Here is an 18,382-nt window from a genome sequence, read left to right as displayed (position 1 = left end):
TGTCAGTGTTTACCTGCTGTTCTGCTCAGTGTTGGGCTATGTCTGTTGAGATTCCAAAGGACACCACTTTTTTCCTCGAGGTGAGGGAGTTTGTTTGGTAGATTGTCATGCTTTTCCAATTCTTCTCCTTGCCACATAAATAAATCATGTTGTTTTGTGACTAATTCCTCTGCAGCTGAGTAACTTGCAGGAGCTTTTCCAGGAACCCGAGAACCATTTACGAAACTTGGTTACCTTGCGTACGTTTCACTGGAAGAGCCTTCAGTTCTTCAGTTGCTCAGCAATAGTTACTGGCCCCCAAGAAGTCCCTGCTCTAGGGCTAGTACTCGCTGATGGCCCAGGACCTAACTGGGTTGAGTTTGCTGCACACAGTGTCACTGATTGGTCAATCATAAACTTAACAGCTGCTACAACTTACAGCTTCATTTACAAAGTAAAGAAAGCACTGGTCACCACGAGAATCAAGCCAAGAATGTGTAGAAGGGACTTTTAGTTCCTAATTTAGTTCCATAGTTCCTGGATATATTTGGTCAAAAAGCTTTTAGTTGCTTCATGTTACTTTGACCTCTCAAGTAGTTTAACTAATAATGACAGTTTATTTAGAAATATACTGCAAAATGCAGTTGAATTAGTAGTTTCTCAGTAGCAGGATCTGAGTACTTCTTCCACCTCTGGTTAGCACTCCCACAGCCTGACTGCACCTGCGTTGCTGTTGGGTAACCAGCGGTGTTGTTGTGAAAGTGAGCCTTACCCTGACGTTACTTCAGTCAGCCATAAAGTGTCAGCTGAGCTCAGGCTGCAGTATAACAGTTACTGTGTTTGCTGCCACAGAAAAGAAAAAGTCCCTGTTTCTGTAACGTAACTACCCCTCAGCGGCGACCAGTAGAAACACTGAAAAGTCAAATATGACGATATGGTCATCTGCTATATCGCGCATTAATTAATATTTGAATACATCGAATATATTTGATATATTGCCCAGCCCTACTAGCAGGTAGTGGACTGTAAATGTGATCAGTAATAAACAATAGTTAGAATTTCCTTGTTTCAGAGTTGTGAAGTTCAATGTTGATTCAGATTTAGGATCTGATTTTATGTTAATGTTGATAACCTTGGAGCTAATGGTTAAAATGCCACACCTAAGTGGTTAATTTTGGAACACATGGTTTACCATAGATAAAAGTTCGTAGGGCACCTGGATGAGGGCTGAATATAGTGAAGTGACTGCTGGAGTAAAGTAGCAGCTGGAACCACAGTATGTATGTATTTGTCTGATAGTGGTTTTAATTGGAACGTCCCGCTCTGTGTTGTGTCTCGTGTGTGTCATTATCAGTGAACACATCAGCACTCGGATGCTGAGTCTGCTCTGTCTCTGTCATCACACACACATACACACATGCTTTGATGTGGTGGCAGTGTGGTTGCTGTGGTGTTTTTGTTGTCGGCTATATGTCAGAATATTCCTCACACACACACACTGTATCATACACACTTCAGACGACAGTGGTCTTTGTAGGCATGCTCATGCTGAATCAGTGTGGATGCGTGTTTCTGTCTGTGGCAGTGAACTCATATTTTTAGTCGGTTGGAGCTAAATGTTTTTGTGTCTGCCCCTGACTGAAGAATTTTATTCGTAATTGTTTGACATTGATGGCATTTAGTTTTGGACTGTGTGCATGTATGCGTGTGTGTGTCTGACGGGCTGTGAGTGTGTGCAGGGAAATGTGATTCACTGTTTTGATTATGTAATAGCAGAGTGCACAGCGCCATCTGGCACATGCATGGGAGATAAGAGTTCAAAGACTTCCACACACTGGTTGTTTTTCTCTCTGTCTGACTCCTCCTCCTTTTTTTTTCACTCGTTCGTCATATCACTGCCCCTCTGCTGCTGTTGTCATAGCAACAACATCAAAATCTAGTACAGACACACACACACACACACACGTGGTAAATGAAGCTGTAAGCCTTAAGAAGCAGTGAATCATTTTTTTGAAAAGAAAATTTTCAATTATGCATTCAATTTTAGTTAATAACAATGAAATGATAAGATTAAAAGAATTCTATGTTACACATTAAGCAGAACATCTGAGAAGCATTTATTTCCCTTCTGGTATTTTTTTTTTTTTATTGAATGTGCTTTTCATTGAAAGCAGCACCTTAAATCAAAAGATGGCTAAAAGAAAATGTCTTCCTACACGCACACACTCACTCTGAAATGCTAAAGCTTTATGTTGCTTTCCAGCTCTTCAGTTCTGCTTCTGGTGTTCATGGGAATTTTGAGTCAGTGAATTAATACTTTAACGAATTTATGTGGCCACAAATGTAGTTGACTAACCACTGATCATATTAAAATGATATATTTTATCCAGACTAAGTACATTCAACATCATATCATGACGGTGGTGTCAGCAGGCAGACCCAACAGTTAACAAACCCAACCCAACAAGTAAAGGCTGGTTGCTAATAAAGGCTGGGTAAAAACATTGAGGTGGTCTGGAATTACTTGTGCTCTACTAGTTGACATGGTAAATTCAGCATATTGTACATGTCCACATCACTAATTCCATCAGTACAACAACAGAGTCATGTCATACTAGCCATTCTGCTGCTCTCACTCTTTTTATACAGAATACTTCATTTCTTCTTTTCATTCACTATTTTCAGTCACTGCCACTTAAACATTTTTTTAATCGCTGTTAAGCCACTGTCAGTGAAACTCAACAGTTCCTACAGATTGTTCACATTAAAAGCCTACATACAAAGGGATGGATCATGCCCTTTGAGCTACTGCAAGGCTTTTAATGTGAAACATCTATGTAGGAAGTGTTGAGTTTCATTGACGGTAGCTTAGCAGCAGAAAACACAGCAAATTAGTAGCAATTAGAATGCTGTGGTAAAACATTACATTATTCTTTATATTATTTTACTTTATATTATTATTATTGTTATTATTGTTATTATAAGTACATTATTCTGGATTTATCAAGACAACAGGCTAACATGGAGGGGGTTTTAATCAATAGCAAACTGCATCAGCAGGAGCAGATTAGAAAACTGGGAGGCTTCTTACTTAAAAATAAAGTATGATTTTAAAATGGGAAATGAGAAATTAAGACCTTTCTCTAATATAAACCTGCTTCAAATAAAGGCCTGGATCTTTCTGTAGTTGAGGCACATAAATATGCATCTGGAGCAGTACCGAAAGAAACTGCTGAAGAAACTGTTACATACAACTATCATGCTAGTGAGCACTACACTCCTGGGAATTTGGTGAAATCTGATTAAAGGCATGAAGTAAAGAGGCACCAGTGGACAACTTTTACTGTGAAGCAAATGCAGCAACAGTTGAGTTTGTGTGAGTATTAGCTTAACATGGCCAAGGAGGAATTAACTTGATTACAAAGAGAGCAGATCTGGGTGCTAAAGAAATACTTGAATCAGCAAGTACTACATTCTTATTCTTATCAGTTTAGTCAGAAAGAAGCTACATCTGAAAGTGTTTCTTTTTTAGGTTGTTGACTTGCTCCTTAATTAAACTCTTAAGTTTAATGTTCAGAAAGTCTGATTTGCTTTGTGAAAAATGCACAGGCTTTGAACACTTATGCAGGAACACTGATGTTGATTATTATTATTGACACATTCACCTAGAAACCGACAACTCCACAGCCAGACACATAGATTAGGCCTTACACAGGCAGACCCAGCGGATTGCTTGTCTACTTATTACATCGTTACATAACTAACCCCTTTGACCTCCACACACACACACACACACACACACACACACACACACACACACACACACACACATGTAGTGTCTCTCTTTTTTCTCTCTCTCTATTTTCTCAATTATTCATGGTTGTCATTGTTTTGCCTCCATCTGTTTTTACTAGGACTGCCACTAACAACTATTTTCTATCAATTAATCTATAGAGTATTTTACAGATTAATCTAAACGATTAATTTTCCTCCAAAAAGTCAAATTGACCATTTTAATTTGAGTTCATTTTATTTTGACAAACTGTATGTCATTGTAAAATGCAGCACAAAAGAAAGTGTAAACAAAGGTTTACATATTAAAGTGCAAAACTGTTTAAACAGGCAACTCCAACATGATAAAAATACACAGTCTGGCACCGTCAATCAAATTAAAATAAGCCCAGATTCTAACCTAAACATTGTCTCAAGCACGCATTCAATGGAATTGCTAAGGTAGCAGGCAGACGACTTTACGGCTTTATAAGAAACAGCTACAAGGACAAAAGATATTAAAAAGCTCAATAGACAACACTATGGTTTCAGAAATGCAACCTGACGTCAAGCTGCGGTGGCCAATCTGGCGATCATACTGGTCACACTCCACCACAGTCGGCCTGAAATATCACTGAAACCAGTTCATGGACCAAACTACGATACTCTCCTAACTTTGTGTCCTCGCCTGGTTTATTTCGTGTACCCAGCATCGACGTCTGCGTCTGGCTTGCAGTCTATGCTGAAAAATAGCGACACCATGAGGCGTCCTTTGATTTGTGTTCATTTGTTTGAGCGAGAGACAGAGACAGAGACATAGCTGTGGTCGAGTGACATAGAGTGAATAAGGAGAGGGAGCGTCGGTAGGAGAAAGCTGGTGAATCAGAGAAATAAAACGTTATTTTCTGATTATTTTACAGCACAAATAAACATGCCCACGCTGCCGTGTTGTCGTCATGACGCAGCACTTACTTAGTGATATTTAAGAAAAACAATGAAAAACCATGCGGCAGCGCTAGTTTTTACACTTTCTTTGTCTCTATCACATACTCTTTTCATTCTCGTTCTTTTATTCTTCATCTCGTGCTTTTTCTCAACGTCTTTATGAGGTCTGTAGACTTTTACAGACAGTGTGTGCATTGGTTATGTACCGGAAAATATGGATTTCTACTCTACACTAATGTGTTGGTATGAGCCTGTATGCTGCATTTTAATACACATGCATTTTTTATTATATATGTAGTTAAAATGTGCTATCCTCAAAAGCTCTTGAAGCGTACAATATGGAAGTTGTAGTCATAATCTTTAATTAAAAAGACAGACAAGAGCCATAGTGTGGCAGTAAATGGATGCATCTCCAGCTGCTGAGCATCCACTGACGCCAGTGTGTAATCACTTTAGTCAGTGTGGGGAATTCCACACAGAGGCTAGTGAAGTTATGTTAGCTCTCTTCCTTCATAGCAAATTAGCTGTGAAGAAAAAAGACGCAGTTAAGCAGCCTGATCACAGCAGAATGGAACCGCACAGGGATGGATGGGGGGATGAGCGAAACGGAGAGGAAGGACTGAAAGATGTAAGGAATGTCTGTACTGAAATGTAACAGAACTTGCCTCTGCTCCACTATCATAGGATTGATCAGTGCTTCAGTGATGCTAATGACAGCAGCAGCAGTTGTAGGAGCAGTAGTAAGAGTATTAATAGAACAGTGCCAGCTGCAGTAGTAGTAGCTGCAGGTGGAGCAGCAGGAGGTTGCAGTAATCTGATAACCGGTATTGGAACTGGAAAAGATCCAGATGAAGTATCAGCTACAGGTTGTAAGACCGATCTCCAGTCTATTTCTGAATATACTCATTCTATAGTTCATTCATGCAGAAGTTTTAACTTACAGAAGTTAAAAAGGTATTTAAGGTATTATAAACAAGTGACTGCAGTGTGGAATTACACTTAACTCCATGTTTAATTGTAGCTAGTGTTAATAGAGAAAGTGTTCTGAGGGATGAAAGCAGCAGAGCTCATTCCAGTAGCACTAATTTAATCAGGTACTTGAAGTATCTGTCTCCATTCTGTCAAAGTCCCAACACACATAGACAGACAACCGTTCACACCTGCAGACGAATTTGTCTCCAATTAACCTAACTTGCATGTCTCTGGACTGTGGTAGGAAACCAGAACAGACATGGGGAAAATAAGCAGATGCCACTCACAGAAAGACTGCATCAAGTCTACCAGCTTGAATCAGGCTAAATCTAAGACAGTCACAGCTCAATCGATAATGGCTACTGTGTATCACAAAAGCCTGATATGATATGTCTTATCTCTTTATTTTAGTGCCTAATAATGTTGTTGACTGACTGACTGTTTTCCTTTCTTGCCACTGTTAGCAGCCTAGTAAACACTCGGGGTCACTCAAAGAGAAAACACTCCGTACTCTGCTTCCCAGTGTGGACAATTGACAGACAAATGGTCACAGTCTCCTGGGAGAGCTGTCCCTGAATGCCTGGCAGATGTTGATAGACTGTTAAAATTGACCCATTAATGATGGGCTGATCATGTACTGTGTGGGGAGGGCTTGGGATGGATGTATACACACACACTACAAGGAAGACACTAATGGAAGCTAAACACCATTAATGAACTGCTTGCTTGTAATACCTGAAGACAGGTGTGAAGAGAATTGATGGTGGACAGGTTAAAGTAAATCTTTCTTGCTGTCTACGCAGAATGTGTTTCAGCTATGTTTTTCAGTTGCTTCTGTTACATGCGTCTGAAGGATGAAATACTTCCATTTTAACTTCCATTTCAGCAAACGCAGCGATGTGCACAGGTTGCATAACTGCTCATATTTTACACTCACACTTGACACACATAGCTGCGACCTGAGGCATAATTTTACATTTTCCCATCTACGTCTAGAAACGCTTGATTTTAAACCCCTTGGGACACAAAATTTGACTTTTTTAACACAAGTATACCAACCACATTCCACAGCATGCAACCATTCTCTCTATTATCCTAAAAATATTTTGTTTTCCATATTCACCACAGTTTGCCAGGGTTATTCCAGGACAGACAACTATATGGGAAGGAGACATTGTTTCATGATTTTCATGACATTGTTTCATGGGCTGTAGAAAATCTTTCATTCAACCCACTTCACATCCGTCACCCAATTAACCCTTTCTTGTTGGCTGAGGACTATTGCCCTACATTTACCCTTTGACCAGCCAATGGGCTTTCCATATGCATCTCCTCATCCCACAGACGGGCTTTCCAGACAGCACATACTCAATATCTTACGTACTAACTTGCCGCCCATTGAGGATATTTTTCTTGTTTTGATGGTGTTCTGGACAAAAGATTGCCCTTTAGGATGATATTCTTGGAAGCTGTGTACTCCCTGAAAACAAAACACGCATGAGTCCATGTCTGAAAAATGCAACATGTGTAGTCCTCTGTGCTGATGCAGGCATCTTTTAATAGTGAGAGAGAGGATTGGCAGGCGGTGAGTTTAGTAGTATGTTTGCATGCTGATGTATAAGGGGTAGTGTGTGTGTGTGCTTTTAATGGCAGTAGTCATTCGAGACAGGACCTGCCTCAGGCTGTGTTTTTGGGTTGGTTTTTTTGTGTGTGTGTGTGTGTGTGTGTGTGTGTGTGTGTGTGTGTGTGTCCACACACACCTGGTTTTAATTTAGCCCTCTTCTGTTTAACCTGCTCTGTTTTTCTACCGTTGTGTGTTGCTTTTCCACTGGTTTCCCATAGATACAGCTGTTGTTTCCCCAATAAACATATAATTGGGTGTCGTGCTTTTATGCACAATAATTTATAGTAAGTAAAGCCAGTTAGTTCAGGCTGCTGCCTATTTGGCTGTGGTCTAGTTAATTAGTTTATTATCCTTTCAGAAATTCCCTTTTTTATTTTTAATTACAAAAGACATCAAACAGCTGGCTACAGTGGTGGACTTTATGGTATTGTCAGTCACCCCTCAAGGAAACTAGCTTTTTTATCACTCAAAATGAATAGAAATGAAATAAATGCCTGTTTTGTTGTGTTGCTGTTTTTTTTGCAACGCAATAGCACAGGTTGTGTTGACCCTGTTCTGTTGGTATCCAACTGCTTCCAAGCAGTTATGATCCATGCTGACTGCTCCCAGCACAAAATAGCTTAAGGGATAATTGTCTTCAATAACACTGAGGTTCTACTGACATAGTAAAGGTATTGCTTGTTAGCTAAAATGTTTTTACATCTAACACATTTCTGTAAAATGTAGATTGTCCTGTTTAAGTTTTAAAATTTGAAATCCAGTACAAAGTTAACAAAATCATGAGTTAGGTCAGAAAGTATCAGATCAGTCTATAAATAAGGACCAAGAATATGACCAAGCATTGAGTGACAGTTAACAGTGAGGAACCACTCAAAAAGCACCAACCTTTGACACTAAAACACTGATTTTGTGAAATGAAAATAGTCCAATTTTGCCATTTTAAAAACTACCAGTAAATTAGCTATTGGTGATAAGTGTTGATCATCATATCTAAATCTATACCAGTCACATGATGCTTATAAGATTGCAGCTACCCAGAGGATAACAAATACACTGTATGTGGTTGTGTGTGTGTGCGTGTGTGTTTGCTTTCTGCTGAGCCTAGAGAAAACTATTAACAGACATTCTTGTGTGTGTATACAAAGTTAAAGCATGTCAACTCATGCTTTTGGGCTTACGTTTACTACACAAAGACATCACATGATAATACACCCATTCATTGTCTGCACTTCAGTACAGACATAGATGCATGCACAGAAATAAGAACATACACATGCTGAAGCACTTGGACAACACACACACAAACAGGAGAAGATTTGCTAACTGTTCCCCATTCACTTAAGTGTATGTGTGTGTGGGAAATGAGTCTTCTATGGATGTCTGCCAAGGGACTGATAAGGTGTTTAGTGAGGCAGGATTTGCTGTATCCTCTTTTTACCGTCTTCACTCTCCGTTTCCCTCTTTCTCACAATCTCATACGGTGGGTATGTAAATGCTACGACTTTAACTACTGAAATATTTAATTAGGAAATTGATGTTGTGTATATAGGCCTGTCACGATAATTACGTTATCGACTTATGTTACGTTCTATGGACATGACCTCGATCATTTTTGCTGACCTCGATATTGCCCACCAACATTGTCCCCAACATTTTAGTCAACATGATGACAGAATAAACAGCAGGGTTTTCCCTGCCATTATAAAACTTGGAGCGCAGCGCTTAAGCGTTTTTTTCACAGCGCCTAAGCCGAATGAACAGAAAAAACTATGCTGAGACACTGTTTTCTGTCATTTCTGGTCATGCTGCCTCTGTCCTCTCGTCATCTGTTCTCTAGTGTGGAGTTCGCTGTGGGCGGGGCTTAGGCAGCTCTTCTACACTTTATAGTGTTACCAATTTGGCGACTTTCTCAGTAGATCTAGTGACTTTTCAGACCATCTTAGCAACTTTACTTTTTAAAAACAACTAGCAACAAATTTAGCGACCGGTTCAGACCATCAGGGAAAAGGCAAGAAATATATTCATATATTATAATTCATTCCCATGCATGCTTATCAGAGTAATTGCAGTCCTCGGCTCTTCTGCCAACAGTGCCGGGTCTTGTCTCTCCCTCTCCTCTTGCGCCATGTGCAGACAGTCAGTAGTGTGTGTGTGTGTGTGTGTGTGTGTGTGTGTGTGTGTATGATGAACCCGGGTGTGAAAGTCCTGTGACTTAACAGTTGAGCTATCCAATGCTACTACTCCAGTAACCCTAGTCAGAGGGGCTACATGCAAAGGATGTGGGATGAATGGTTACTTCAAAACCCACAATCAAGGCTTACAGTGAAGCAACTAGTAGCTCAGTGTTCCAACATCCACAAGAGGCAACTGCTATCACAACTTGAGATTGACGAGATACAACACAAATGCCACGGCAAGGGGGAGCCAGGACAACAGGTCAGAGGGGAGCCAACGGCAGCTCCCCAACTGGAGATTGGGTACAAAGCCCCAACAAGTGCAATCACGCTGAACGAGGCAGCGACTGACCTGAAAGATAAGATCATGGCGAGAATGAATGCAAGGCAACCCCGACGTCAATTACAATGGCTAAGTACCATCAGAAAGTCTCCTAGAAGATGTGAATGCAGCATTGAGTGCGATCCCTACCACAACCATCACTGAAACCAATGAGCTGATATACACTTCAGCAGCAGTGATCCTTGAGATGCTTGGCTATAAGAGCAGCCATGGGAGCCACGAGAAACAATACCCACCATGGAAACGAAGGCTGGAGGCTAAAATCAAGGAGGCACAGAAAGAAGTGAACCAAATGACAGAGGCCGAGAGAGGTGCAATGAGAAAACAAGTACCCAAGAGGTACAACCAGATGCCCATAACTGAAGCACTCGAAACTGCCAAGCAAAGGCTCCAAGCCTTGGCCAGCCGCCAAAAGAGGTACACGAGAGATAATGAAGCCAGAAGAATAAACCGTCTGTTCGCAACCCAACCTGCGAAAGTGTATGCTCAATGGCAGGGTAATAACAGCAGAGCAGACCCACCAAGGCTGGAAACTGAACGGTACTGGAAAAGTATATGGGAGAGGGAGGCATCACACAACAGCGATGCACAGTGGCTGGTGGCTCTGAGACAGGACCACAGCAACCTCCCTGAACAGAATCCAGTTACCATCACAGTGGCAGACATCCAAGAAAGAGTCTCAAGTATGAAAAACTGGGCAGCACCGGGCCCTGACAGGATCCACACCTCCTGGCTAAAGAAGCTCAGTGCACTCCACGAGCGCCTAGCAGCACAAATGAACCAGCTGCTAAGGGATGGGACGCACCCTGAATGGCTTACCGAAGGGCGTACAATCCTGATCCTGAAGGATCCTGCAAAGGGTACAGTCCCATCCAACTATCGGCAACTATTGATTACAAGAAAGCATATGACTCAATGCTACACACATGGATCACTGAATGCTTGGAGATGTACAACATCAACAGGACTCTAAGAGACTTTGTTGCAAACTCGATGAGGCTGTGGAAAACCACCCTTGAGGCCAATGGCAAGCCACTTGCACAATTATCCATCAAATGTGGCATATACCAAGGAGATGCTCCGTCCCCACTGCTGTTCTGCATAGGTCTGAACCCCCTCAGCCAAATAATCAACAAGACTGGCTATGGATACTGACTCAGGAATGGGGCCACCATCAGTCACCTCCTCTACATGGATGACATCAAGCTATACGCTAAGAGCGAGCGGGACATCGACTCACTGATCCACGCCACCAGGATCTACAGCTCTGACATTGGGATGTCATTCGGGCTTGAGAAGTGCAGTCGAATGGTGACAAAGAGAGGGAAGGTAGTCCACACAGAAGGGGTCTCACTCCCAGAAGGAACAATAGCAGACATTGAGGATGGTTACAAGTACCACAGGCAAATGGCAACCTCGAAGAGGTAACAAGGAAAACAGCAACTGCCAAATACCTCCAAGGAGTAAGGCAAGTCCTAAGAAGTCAACAAGGCCCAGGCAATAAATAGCTATGCCCTGCCAGTGATCAGATACCCGGCAGGAATAATATGGTGGCCAAAGGAAGAGATACAGACCACAGACATTAAGACGCGAAAGCTCCTCACCATGCATGGAGGGTTCCATCCCAAATCCACTATAATCCACTGTACGCTAGCCGTAAGGAAGGCGGCCGTGGACTAGTGAGTGTGACATACATACAGTGGAGCAAAAAAGTATTTAGTCAGCCACCAATTGTGCAACTTCTCCCACTTAAAACGATGAGAGAGGCCTGTAATTTTCATCATAGGTACACTTCAACTATGAGAGTCAGAATGGGGGGAAAGAATCCAGAAAATCACATTGTCTGATTTTTAAAGAATTATTTGCAAATCATGGTGGAAAATAAGTATTTGGTAAATACTTTGTTATATACCCTCTGTTGGCAATGACAGAGCTCAAACGTTTTCTGTAAGTCTTCACAAGGTTTTCACACACTGTTGCTGGTATTTTGGCCCATTCCTCCATGCGGATCTCTAGAGCAGTGATGTTTTGGGGCTGTCGCTGGGCAACACGGACTTTCAACTCCCTCCAAAGATTTTCTATGGGGTTGAGCTCTGGAGACTGGCTAGGCCACTCCAGGACCTTGAAATGCTTCTTACGAAGCCACTCCTTCGTTGCCCGGGCGGTGTGTTTGGGATCATTGTCATGCTGAAAGACCTAGCCACGTTTCATCTTCAATGCCCTTGCTGATGGAAGGAGGTTTTCACTCAAAATCTCACAATACATGGACCCATTCATTCTTTCCTTTACACGGATCAGTCGCCCTGGTCCCTTTGCAGAAAAACAGCCCCAAAGCATGATGTTTCCACCCCCATGCTTCACAGTAGATATGGTGTTCTTTGGATGCAACTCAGCATTCTCTCTCCTCCAAAACACGACAAGTTGAGTTTTTACCAAAAGTTCTATTTTGGTTTCATCTGACCACATGACATTCTCCCAATCCTCTTCTGGATCATCCAAATGCTCTCTAGCAAACTTCAGACGGGCCAGGACATGTACTGGCTTAAGCAGGGGGACCTGTCTGGCACTGCAGGATTTGAGTCCCTGGCGGCGTAGTGTGTTACTGATGGTAGCCTTTGTTACTTTGGTCCCAGCTCTCTGCAGGTCATTCACTAGGTCCCCCCGTGTGGTTCTGGGATTTTTGATCACCGTTCTTGTGATAATTTTGACCCCACGGGGTGAGATCTTGCATGGAGCCCCAAATCAAGGGAGATCAGTGGTCTTGTATGTCGTCCATTTTCTAATACTTGCTCCCACAGTTGATTTCTTCACACCAAGCTGCTTACCTATTGCAGATTCAGTCTTCCCAGCCTGGTGCAGGTCTACTATTTTGTTTCTGGTGTCCTTTGACAGCTCTTTGGTCTTGGCCATAGTGGAGTTTGGAGTGTGACAGTTGTGGACAGGTGTCTTTTATACTGATAACGAGTTCAAACAGGTGCCATTAATACAGGTAACGGGTGGAGGACAGAGGAGCCTCTTAAAGAAGACGTTACAGGTCTGTGAGAGCCAGAAATCTTGCTTGTTTGTAGGTGACCAAATACTTATTTTACCGAGGAATTTACCATTTAATTCATTAAAAATCCTACAATGTGATTTCCTGGATTCTTTCCCCCCATTCTGACTCTCATAGTTGAAGTGTACCTATATTGAAAATTACAGGCCTCTCTCATCTTTTTAAGTGGGAGAACTTACACAATTGGTGGCTGACTAAATACTTTTTTGCCCCACTGTATATAATGTGTATATATACAATGTGACCGTGTAAACAGATTTATGTTCCCACAACATGAATACACACACACACGGTGACTCAGCCTCTCTTCCATTCTCTTTCGGTCTCCTCTCCTTGTCAGCCTGTGTGTTTTGGCCTGTGATGACACATCTTTTTCCTACACACACACACAAACACACACACACACACACACACACACACACACACACACACACACACACACATACAAGCCATTACACCTTTTATGTGAAGACAGCTGCCAACATACAGGATGTGATATAACATTCTAATGTAAAATAGGTCTTTAGTCTCTGTGCTATGGTAGTAAATAATACCGATTATGTAATATTAGTAATTATGTGAAGCAGGCTGCATTTGGTGTAGTGTTAAATGCAGAAAGTGAAATTACCTGTACATTTTACTGTGGTAAAATGAAAAATGTATATGATTCTAATTAGGGATGCCCTGATCAAGATTTTTGCCTCCGATACAGATTGCTGATTGTCTTTGAGCCGATACACGGTCGATACCGATGGTTTTTTGTTTTGTTATAGCAGCTGGTATAACAGTATTAAAATATCAAGTACTGGAATACCTTTAAAAATATAGCCCTCTTTTTAACAAAGTGCTTTAAAAAGTCCTTGAAATTCAAATGAACCACGTAACGCTGTCTTATATTTGACCAAAGTTTTGTTTGTTTGTTCATCAAGTCATTATAATTGAATTGCTCAGAATCAGAAATCGCTCAGCGTTTTCTTTTTTTAAAATCTGACTTGTCACCGGCTCTCCCTCTCCTTTCTTCCTCGCCCTGATGAGCAAAATCCACATAACTACAAAAAACATGCTCCTTTTTCCTGTGTTAAACTGGAACTGCTGCAACTCTGCCAACAACAGCAGTTACTAATACTTGGCAGGCTGATTAACATGATTGTTAATTAATAGTCGTTAGTTTTTGAGATTTTAATTGGGTATAATTCTTTCCTGGACTGTTAACACTTGTACTGATACACACTTACTCCCATCCACTAACAGTTACACTCATTATTTTTCACTACAAATATTTTTTTTAATACTGCACTTTTTCCTGATTGCAGTAATCTTGTGATTTAATATTATACGTTCACGAGTTGACATGCTTGTTTTTCAGTGGCTTCTATCTTTTGTTGGCTTGATTGTAACAAATTGTTGACTTGATGTATTTGAGTGGCGAGAACCACAGACTGTCACAATATTACAGTCAAGAAATGATACTATTGTTTCTCAGTCAGCGAATTTGTAGTGTGTTACAATTCATTCAAGTGTAGTTATTCTGTGATATTTTGATTTGATATTATGCTACGTGGTGTTACTTTTTAGTGGTGAAGTGTACATTGAATTGATACTTCAATGTTGTTCTTTAAGAAAAGTAAGATCTTTAAAGGTTGAGTCATAGTAATGTCAAAGGGTCATTTGTTTTCACAATCAGTTATCTGGTAAAGCAACGTGTCACCTCCTTTCTTCTTAGCTTTTACATCCAAATGGATAGGTGTGTGTGTGTGTGTGTGTACCTGTGTCCAGTCTGTAAGTGCTCTCGCTTTGCCTTTTGGTGACAATGAAAATATCGATGAATTTTTCAAAAGAAAAGAACATTCAGACCCTCCTATAATCGGACTGGCCATCAGGAGCACCGGGGGAGAAATCCCGGTGGGCCGGTTGCTCTGCCATAAGACAGAAGACAACAGGGATAAGATAAGCACGGTTTGGCTAGCTGGCTATTTAGCTTTATCGGGTGCCTTTTGTATAAACATGTTTAACTTTTCATAAAGTCGATACGCTCGTCAATGTAGACAATGTCCACAGCCTGGATTGGGCAGGACATTAAAAAAAGGTTGACGTGCTACAGTAAACTTTCAAATGTTGAACTCATTGTTATGCATGAATGGTTTTAATAATTGACAAGTCAGTACTTAGCATTAACAAATTAGAGACAAACCACCAATGTGAACCATTTTTTCTTGCACAAGGATTTAATGAAGGAACGAAACCTACAGAAATTATAAATGTTGGTTGTGTATTTCTTACACTGCTGTATTGTCCAACTGGAATTAATATTATACTAGTAGGCTATGTAGTATACTATTATACGAAATTATAGTAACATTATATAATTAGTATATTATTACTATACTAACATTCTACTATTATATTAACATTATACTTTTTCTTTAATGTTACATTATTATACTTTACACTAATTCATACTAGTTACTCATCCAGGTTGTGAACAGTGCATCTGCAGTGGACAGATGTGGATTTAGCCAGAGTCAGGATGCCGTTGTGCCAATATTTGCTCCTTCTAGCCAGGCTCCTCCTAAGAGCAACACGTTCCCTTTGTTCTATTTTACATCTATTTTACTACAGTTATCATTATTCGTATTGGTCACTAATCTTGTTCACATAAACTATGGCGTGGGTGGTGGTGTATCGGTGGGGGCAATATTAGATAGGCTATTTGTTTTTGTTTTTTGAAGTTGTGACCTGACTTTCTGCGGTTATATCCGGATAATTTTTTTCAGGCTTTTTTGCATTTATTTGATAGGAACAGCTGAAGAGACACAGGAAATGTGGGAGAGAGAGTGGGGGGATGACATGCAGCAAAGGGCCACGGGTTGGACTCGAACCCAGGCCGCTGCAGTAAGGACTCAGCCTTGTACATGGGGTGCGCACTCCGGTTTCTGCATTTCTGCTGCTGTATCTCAACCCCGTTAATGTTGCTATATTGTTTATTACAGCTTCTTATTATCTGCTGTACTTTTCGGCTTTATTGCTGAAACATCATTGAATGATGTCTGATTGGATTTGATTTAAAGAGCTTAGCCAAAATTGTTCAAATTGACTGGATCAGAAGATTTTGACTATGACCATGGCTGCACATGCAGATGCTGCAGCCTGTAGCTCCTTCAAACTCTGCTAGCTACATTCTTGTTTTTGATCTGTTTTTTGTTTTTTTAATTTTTCGGCTTTATTGCTGAAACACGTATTATCTATGACAGAAATACATGATCGTCATCATCGGAAAACGAAGCCGGGTTTTGGATTAAAGAGCAGCAGACCTTGAGGCAGATCAACCGGACCAGGCAGGCACCACGGCGGCTGCTGTGATCGCCCAGGAGGGACTCAGGCTGGCCAAGCAACTGGAATCAGATACTGTTGTGCCCACATCTCTGCAGAGACCTGCTCCATCAACATCCCAGATCAAGCACTCAATAGACGGACCGAATTCCGAGCTGACAGAGCGCAAGACTCCGGCAAGATGAAAGGAGGAGGACTCTGTGTTTACATCGATGATGCTTGGTGCTCAAACGCTGGCAAAGTGGACGGACACGGTCTCACAAATAACTTTTTATGTGAAGATGGAAACCATATTATCATCACTCTCTATCTGCTGTTTATATTCCATCAGGCGCAAATTCAAAAAATGCACTGCAGAATTATTTCCTGGGTGTAAAACGTATAGGCTTTATGTATATAAATAACTGTATATATTGTTTCATTTAATTTTATTTATTTTATGTTACTCTATTCCAATATGAATTTAATTGTCTGTTATGTTCTGTGTGTAGCATTTGTTGCACAACCTTGTGTTGTAAAATGCTAAATTACCTTGTACCTTGTATCTTCTTTGGTTTTACTGGCGGACTACAAACCAACGTTTAAAGTGCATGCCGCCACCTACTGTACCGGAGTGTGTAACGTCACTTTATAAAGCAGTTCAGGTCAGGCCAATATTGTAAATGAGAACTGGTTCTCAATTGACTTATCTGGTTAAATAAACCCACTTATTTAGAATAGCTTTTAACACTTAGTGGCCCTGTGACACTTCTCTTTATCTTAATGTTGTAATATGCTCTGCTGACCTATTTGTACTTTTATTAATTATTATTATTATTAATTGTTATTATCATTATTATTATTTTTTTTAATCTTGTTTTTAATGTTGTACAGCACTTTGGTTCAGTTTCGGGTGTTGGAAGGTGCTGTAGAAATAAAGTTTGATCGATTGATTGAAATAAAGGCAAAATAAATAAATAAATTAAAAAAAGGTATAGTCTAGATATTAAACCTGTTTCGTTTAAAGGCTGAAAGGGGTTGATCACGCGGCAGTCCTTTGAGTCAGAAATACTTTATATACGCAGAGGTGTTTCTGGGGAGTTGAAGGCAAGTCGCCCTTCAACCCCTGTATGTATGTACTGATTTGTAAAACAAGTTGCTGACTCTAAATGGATAGTATTAAAATATATTGTTGAAATAAATTGTACTGTTTTGTGTATCTTTCTTTATAACTTTGACCATTACTAGTGGCATACTAGGTCATTTATCATAGCATACTTAATCACATAAGGCAAATCTATTCAAGCTACTATTTAAAGGACTATAATTATACTGAGTTTGATGTATTTATATCAGAAATTTTCTTAATATGGAGTTAGTAGGCTACCTTGTGGTGTAAAGTCTACACCAGGGGTGAGTAAAAGTTATGACTTTATGAAGTTATATAGGAAAAGTGCAATGAGGTAACTTCTGTTATAAATTGGTGCTATATAAATAAAATTGAACATGTGTATCATTAAATTTGAAGTCACAGAGAAAAATACTTCAGGAGTTGCAAACTAGAATTTTTTTTCTCTCCGACAAACTCAACACAACAGTTACACCTTTTTGAATTTGTCATTGGAGGTGCAAAAATCCTATGCTATGAATCACAAATTAAGAAACTCATACACCCACAGTTTTGCTACAGTTGCTGCAGTGAATATGGTGCAAAACACATTCACACACCCATATCAAAACTGTGAAGTCATGGACAAAATTTGCACATCTGCAAATCAGTATGTGAATTCATGCGCTGAGAGTTGCACATCTGTGGAATATTTTTTCACAAATAAGTTTTTTCTTGGATATTTCTGTAGCACAAACACAAGTCTAACTACAACTGCTTGAATCTGCTGCTACGAGTCTCAAATGCTGTTTTTTCACTCACAAACGACGCTTTCACTTTTGCACCACATATCTCAGTGAAATGTGGCGCAGTGATTTGTGAACCTGTAGAGCCAAGGGCGGGCACTGTTCAGAGAACTCTTTTGGCCAATCAAAGGAGCTCCTTTGGGTGCCTGTCCGTTTCCAGCCCAGTTTAGATGAAACGCGCACTTCCGTAGCTTGGAAAATAGCGACATGGGGCACCTAATTAAAGACTCAAATCAAATTAATGACTGACAGCGCATGAAAGTGGTAACTTCAGATAGTCCTGAGTAACAAACTAATAT

The 18,382-nt window shown here is 40.5% G+C and overlaps 1 protein-coding gene across 3 annotated transcripts in view; it reads left to right on the top strand.

Moving 5' to 3' along the window:
• The window catches only part of jmjd1cb (jumonji domain containing 1Cb), a 205,348-nt gene that overhangs the window by 78,845 nt on the left and 108,121 nt on the right, over positions 1 to 18,382 (top strand). The window lies entirely within an intron of this gene.

The sequence above is a fragment of the Siniperca chuatsi genome, linkage group LG20 (genome assembly GCF_020085105.1).
Source record: "Siniperca chuatsi isolate FFG_IHB_CAS linkage group LG20, ASM2008510v1, whole genome shotgun sequence".
Lineage (NCBI taxonomy): Eukaryota > Metazoa > Chordata > Actinopteri > Centrarchiformes > Sinipercidae > Siniperca > Siniperca chuatsi.
Note: the sequence above shows the minus strand (reverse complement) of the source record. Positions and strands in the feature narration are given on the sequence as shown.